This window comes from Babylonia areolata, chromosome 31 (genome assembly GCF_041734735.1).
Source record: "Babylonia areolata isolate BAREFJ2019XMU chromosome 31, ASM4173473v1, whole genome shotgun sequence".
Taxonomy (NCBI): Eukaryota; Metazoa; Mollusca; class Gastropoda; order Neogastropoda; family Buccinidae; genus Babylonia; species Babylonia areolata.
Genome location: NC_134906.1, coordinates 5162019 through 5169518, shown reverse-complemented (window position 1 = coordinate 5169518; position 7500 = coordinate 5162019).

Below are 7500 nucleotides of genomic sequence, written 5' to 3'. Positions count from 1 at the left end.
CACACATATATATATATATATATATCTTTAGAGAGAGAGAGTTACATATACAGAGAGACAGAAACAGAGAGACATTGAGACATTTGTTAATATATATCATATATATACACGCACACACACATATCTTTAGAGAGAGCGAGGGAGAGTTATATATACAGAGAGACATTGAGACAGACAGACAAATAGACAGTTTACTGATTTTTTTTTCTGTTTTACCTGATTAAAATTTCTGTTCAAACCAAGTAAAAGAAAAAAACCAAAAAAACCCATTAACTATGTCCAAAAACTTCCAACGAGAATCCACACACTGAAACGATGGACAAGACAGAGCGTCATCAGTTCGGCTGTTATCAAAACACCTTGAACAAGGAGTGCTGGACTTTCTCTGCTTCCGAAAGGTTTTTTTGACTCACTTGTGTAAACAAAGTGAGTCTATGTTTTTAACCCGGTGTTCGTTTGTCTGTGTGTCCGTGGTAAACTTTAACATTGACATTTTCTCTGCAAATACTTTGTCAGTTGACATCAAATTTGGCATGAAAATAGGAAAAATTCAGTTTTTTCCAGTCATCTTGTTTAAAACAATATTGCGCCTCTGGGATGGGCACAAAAAATAAAAAAAGAAGCCTAATTATATGCAAACTGCATTTACTGTTATATTTATACTTTTTGTATTCTCTAAACTTGGCACTTTGACCTCTTATTCTGACACAACAACAAGAGCAGTCATTATTATCATTTTTTGTTCAAACAGGAACTTCTTTTGCTAAGCATGGAATTTTTATTTATTTTGCAAACGTTTTGGTGCAGATAGTAAAAAATGGAAATTACTCTGTAATTAATGCAAGGGGACTTAATTTATCACAAGTGAGTCTTGAAGGCCTTGCCTCTCTTGTTCTTCTTTTTCTTCTGCGTTCGTGGGCTGCAACTCCCACGTTCACTCGTATACACACGAGTAGGCTTTTACGTGTATGACCGTTTTTACCCCCGCCATGTAGGCAGCCATACTCCGTTTTCGGGGGTGTGCATGCTGGGTATGTTCTTGTTTCCATAACCCACCGAACGCTGACATGGATTACGGGATCTTTAACGTGCGTATTTGATCTTCTGCTTGCATATACACACGAAGGGGGTTCAGGCACTAAGCAGGTCTGCACATATGTTGACCTGGGAGATCGTAAAAATCTCCACCAGGCGCCGTCACCGTGATTCGAACCCGGGACCCTCAGATTGACAGTCCAACGCTTTAACCACTTGGCTATTGCGCCCGTCGAAAGGTTTTTTCTTCGGAGTTCCGTCTCCTAGGAGGACTTCCAGCCAAGGATACTGAGAGCTTCCCCTGCCCTTTGGTCATCCTCTTCCGCCCTCACAGCCGCTGGGAAAGGTTTCCTCCTCCGCCTGCTCCGTCGTTGGGAGACTTCACACGCGGCAGGTAGTAAGTACTGGGTTACATGGTACCAGTAGCAAGGGTTATGCCCCTGACCCCACATTGCGCCGAAAATACTACTACTACTGCTACTACTGACACTGCTTCTGCTGCTGCTTCTCCTCGCACTACAAATACTACTGCTGCTACTACCACTACTACTTTTGATGATGATGACGACGATGATAAGATGAAGAAAGAAAGAAAGAAAGATAATAATAAATAATAAATAATAATAATAATAATAAATAATAATAATGATAATAATAATAATGTAAAATCAAACAAGCAAACATTAATAATGGAAATTAAAAAAAACAAAAAAACAAAAAACCCAGCTGGTCTTCATCAAAAACATGACATGACATGATACAACGGAGATAAGACTGTCAGATTGCATTGGAAGTACCCATTGTATTAACAACTTTATTCGTTGATAAAATATATATATATATACATCAAAGTGCAGGATTCGAATGCGAAGTAGGAAGAAATATCTAGTTCAATATAACTGCATTTATCGCCCGCATATAATTAATGAAAGTGACCGGGGGGGGAGAACAAAATTCCTCAGACACCCGCCAAAAAAATCTCCCACGCCACCGGCCGGGACGACTTGAATGACCAATAGGAAACACAGCAGCGACGGAGCTGCGCGCGCATCAACGCGATCCTCCTCCTCCTCCTCCTCCTCCTCTTCTTCCTCCTCCTCCACTTCCTCCTCCTCCTCATCATCATCAAGTGGCCCCCGCCATTTGCAACATGAAGCCATAGCCCTAGAACGTGATCAGTGATAATATTTGTGCAAGGTTTCGCCGTGTGGACGTTAAGAGAGGGGATGACGGTGAATTATTCACCGATTTCATTACACTCTAGTACTACTACTACCAGAGCTGGATGGTGGATGGGTGGGTGGGTGGGTGGGTGGATAGAGCAGTGTGTGTGTGTGTGTGTGGAAAGGATAGGGGAGGGGGGGGGGAGGGGCAGGAATAGGAGAGAGGGGGCGGGGAGTGGAGGAGGGACCGTGGGGGAAGGGGGCAGGGGGAGGGGGAGGGAGGGGAGACGACACACAAACTACACTTAACTACCTGGTCATACATAAACGATGGGGATTTGGGATGGGAAGGGGAGGGGAGGGAGGGGGGGGGGGGGCACTGAGTCTCTCTCTTTCTATATTATCTGTCTGCCTCCTTGTATTTGTGCACTCTCGATTTCGATTTGGGACGTGGGTGGTGGGTGGGTGGTGGGGGGGAGTGTGAGGATGGGATTGGATTTGATGGAGGGTGGTAGGGGTGGGGGGTAGGGTAGTAGTTGATGGAGGGTGGTAGGGGTGGGGGGGTAGGGTAGTAGTTGATGGAGGGTGGTAGGGGTGGGGGTGGGGGGTAGGGTAGTAGTTGATGGAGGGTGGTAGGGGTGGGGGTGGGGGGTAGGGTAGTAGTTGATGGAGGGTGGTAGGGGTAGGGGTGGGGGGTAGGGTAGTAGTTGATGGAGGGTGGTAGGGGTGGGGTGGGGGTAGGGTAGTAGTTGATGGAGGGTGGTAGGGGTGGGGGGTAGGGTAGTAGTTGATGGAGGGTGGTAGGGGTGGGGTGGGGGTAGGGTAGTAGTTGATGGAGGGTGGTAGGGGTAGGGGTGGGGGGGTAGGGTAGTAGTTGATGGAGGGTGGTAGGGGTGGGGGTGGGGGGTAGGGTAGTAAGTTGATGGAGGGTGGTAGGGTTGGGGGGTAGGGTAGTAGTTGATGGAGGGTGGTAGGGGTGGGGGTGGGGGGTAGGGTAGTAGTTGATGTTTGTTTGTTTGTTTGAGTGTGTTTTTATTTGTATGTGTGTGTGTGTGTGTGTGTGTGTGTGTGTGTGTGTGTGTGTGTGTGTGTGTGTACACGGGTGTGTGTTTGTATGAGAGAGAGACAGAGACAGAGAGCAGAGAGAGAAAGAGAGAGAGAGAGAGAGAGAGAGAGAGAGAGAGAGAGAGAGAGAGAGTGTGTGTGTGTGTGTGTGTGTGTCAGCGTGTGTGTGTGTGAGCGTCTGTGTGTGCGCGCGCGTGCGTGTGTGTGCGTGCGCGCTCGCGCGCGCGCGCGCGTGTTCAAACAAACCCACTCCTTCTCCTTTCCCACTCTCTTAATGAACTTTTTTTTTTTTTAAATCCTTTTTTTGAGATGAGAACATTAGCTCTCCATGAAACAAACACATCAAACAGCTAACACAAACCAGGACACTTGTCACCTGTTTAGCTGTGTGTGTGACCACCATCCCTTAGAGGAAAGGGGGGTAGAATGGTTAAGACGCTTATCTAACCGGCACAGTTGTCCTCCAGTGTGATGGTCTGGGTTCAAATCCCGCTCTCGCTCGTGCCCTTTTCTCCCCCTAGGAAAGTTTGACCGGAAAAAAAAAACAAAAAAACTTGAGAGCGTCCAGTCTACTGGAATTAGACGAGAAACGGAGAGTCCCGTGTGCAGCACGCACTTGGCGCAATCCGACAAAAAAACAAACCAAAACCCCCCCCCCCGTGGCAACGTTAAGTGTAGAATATATGCATGCACTCAAAAAGGCCCGACTAAGAGGCGTGCTGGGTTATGCATGTTGTCAGGCATTCGCCTAGTAGATGTGCTGTAGTAAATATATTATTCGAACGCAGTGACCACGCCTCGATAAGAGACAAAGGGGTTTGCTATCTCTCCATTATTCAGTCTAACAGGTAAAGAAATCGCCGACTTGTGATGCGTTTTGTTATCTTTCCATTATTCAATCTAACAGTTAAAGTAATCGCCGACTGTGAAACGTTCTAACAAATGAAATATCTACAGACGGGCGCAATAGCCGAGTGGTTTAAAGCGTTGGACTGTCAATCTGAGGGTCCCGGGTTCGAGTCACGGTGACGGCGTCTGGTGGGTGAAGGGTGGAGATTTTTTACGATCTCCCAGGTCAACATATGTGCAGACCTGTTAGTGCCTGAACCCCCCTTCATGTGTATATACAAGCAGAAGATCAAATACGCACGTTAAAGATCCTGTAATCCATGTCAGCGTTCGGTGGGCTATGGAAACAAGAACATACCCAGCATGCACACCCCCGAAAACGGAGTATGGCTGCCTACAAGGCTGGGTAAAAACGGTCATATACGTAAAAGCCCACTCGTGTGCATACGAGTGAACGTGGGAGTTGCAGCCCACGAACGCAGAAGAAGAAGAAGGAATATCTACATCTATCCTGGAATACAGAAAAGAAGGAAAGAAGAAATAAGAGGAAAGCTAACAGATGGAAAGACTGACGGATAGACAGATATATGCATGCACATTGCCTCGAAACGCATCGCATTGAAATGCATCGTATCGTATCGTATCTCATCGTATGGTATGGTGTGGTATCATATCGTATCGTTGTGTAGTGCAGTGTAGTGCAGTGCAGTGTAGTGCAGTGTAGTGCAGTGTAGTGTAGTGCAGTGTAGTGCAGTGCAGTGCAGTGTAGTGCAGTGCAGTGCAGTGCAGTGTAGTGTAGTGCAGTGTAGTGTAGTGCAGTGTAGTGCAGTGTAGTGTAGTGTAGTGCAGTGTAGTGCAGTGCAGTGTAGTGTAGTGTAGTGCAGTGTAGTGCAGTGCAGTGTAGTGTAGTGTAGTGCAGTGTAGTGTAGTGCAGTGTAGTGCAGTGTAGTGCAGTGCAGTGCAGTGCAGTGTAGTGTAGTGCAGTGTAGTGTAGTGCAGTGTAGTGCAGTGTAGTGTAGTGTAGTGCAGTGTAGTGCAGTGTAGTGTAGTGCAGTGTAGTGTAGTGCAGTGCAGTGTAGTGTAGTGTAGTGTAGTGTAGTGTAGTGTAGTGTAGTGTAGTGCAGTGTAGCGTAGTGCAGTGTAGTGTAGTGTAGTGCAGTGAATCTCTCTTTATATATCTGTCTGCTTCCTCGTATTTGTGCACTCTCCATTTCGATTTGGGACGTGGGTGGTGGCGGGGGTGAGGGTGTAGGTTTCTCTTTTCCCGAGAAAGAAAGAACGAAAGATAGATGTGTGTGTGTGTGTGTGTGTGTGTGTGTGTGTGTGTGTGTGTGTGTGTGTGTGTGTGTGTGTGTGTGTGTGTGTGTTGGTGGTGGTGGATTGTGTGCATATATTTTTCTGCAGAAATCTTATCTGGGACAGCTCTCTCATGACCATGGGTACTTTACGTTCGTTCGTTTATTTATTTATTTATCTATTTATAGTATGTTCATCTAAGATGATGATATACAGAAAAGTAGATGTTTGCTGAGCACGGGACCTCGATTTGATTTGTGGGATTATTAGAAAGGCTAGCACCCCGTCCACTCACAGGGTCTGCTTTGTCAATTTATCCGCTGTTTGAATATCCGTGTTTACGAACACTAGGTGGACAGAGTTTGTTATTAATACTACATGCAGATCTTTTTGTCTTTTCTGTTTTACGCGTAGCATGTGAGTGATTATCACCATTAATGACATATGCACAGATTTTTTAAAAAAAAGGTTTTTTTTTTTTTTTGTTTTTTTTAAATCTGTGCATATGTCCAGGCTATTTATTATTAATGTCATCTTAAATCATCATGATTACTACAATCATTAATGTGTAAACATTGATTGATTGAATGATTGGACAAATCTTCCTTTTTTTTTGTTTTTTTTTGTTTTTGTTTTGTTTGTTGATGTTGTTGTTACAGATTTGTTTTGCCTTGTTTAGTCTGTTTTGTTTTGTTTTGCGTTTTGTCTCTCTCTCTCTGTAGTGGAAGATGCTACTGTTCGTTTTATATTGTTTGTTTCATACTATTCTCTGTATTGTATACATGTTTTTGGAAAATTAAAAAAAATTAAAAAGTTAAAAAAAAAAAGAAAAGAAAAAAGTTTTTACACACAGCATGTGAACGGTTTTTGAAACAATCGTTATGAACAACACACACACAAAGCCCCTCCCCCTTTTTTGTATTATATTTGTATTTGTATTTGTATTCCTTTTTATCACAACAGATTTCTCTGTGTGAAATTCGGGCTGCTCTCCCCCAGGGAGAGCGCGTCGCTACACTACAGCGCCACCCATTTTTTTTTTTTTTTTGTATTTTTTCCTGCTTGTAGTTTTATTTGTTTTTCCTATCGGAGTGGATTTTTCTACATAATTTTGCCAGGAACAACTCTTTTGTTGCCGTGGGTTCTTTTACGTGCGCTAAGTGCATGCTAGCACACGGGACCTCGGTTTATCGTCTCATCCGAATGACATTGTTATTAATACTACATGCAGATCTTTTTTGTCTTTTCTGTTTTACGCGTTAAGCATGTGAGTGATTATCACCATTGATGACATATGCACAAAAAAAAAAAAGAAGTTTTTACACACAGCATGTCAACGGTTTTTGAAACAATCGTTATGAACACCACACACACACACACACACACACACACACACACACACACACACACAGTCCCTCCCCCCCTTTCTTTGTACGCACAACGTGAAAACGCTTGTTTGAAAACCGAGTTCGAAACTCATTTTCATGCCACATTCAACTTTTTCTTCTTTTTTTTTTTTTTTTTTACGCGCAGCATGTTATTCTAGCAGACAAATCATCCTGATAATGTAGAATGCCCAGTGAACGGACAGCTTCATTCATAATGCATCAAAAAAAAAAAAAAAAAAAAAAAAAAAAAAATTACGAATAGTTATTGCTGTTAGTGTCAGACAAAAAATAGTGATCCTGTTTATCGTTTACACGAGACATGGTTCGGATAAAACTGAACGCTCAGTATTGTGTGACACTGCGGCAAAAAGCCCAGCATGCATACTTTAAGCAGATGAGTGATAATATCTTCTCTCTCTTTCTCTCTCTCTCTCTCTCTCTCTCTCTCTCTCTCTCTCTCTCTCTCTCTGTGTGGTCTTTCGCGTTCTTTATGGAGTAATTTTGTCGTCAAAACGAAGCGTTTTGAAAGTATTCACCTATATTTTGATTAGTGTAATTATGGTGAAAATTTGAAGGGTGCATTTTCATCAGTTTTAATGTTGTTGTTTTTTTTATTCACACCTAGGTGAACAGAAAATAAAAGAGACAAATGCTAAGCAGATTGTATTGTTTCTGACATCAAATTGAAATGTATCTACGTATTC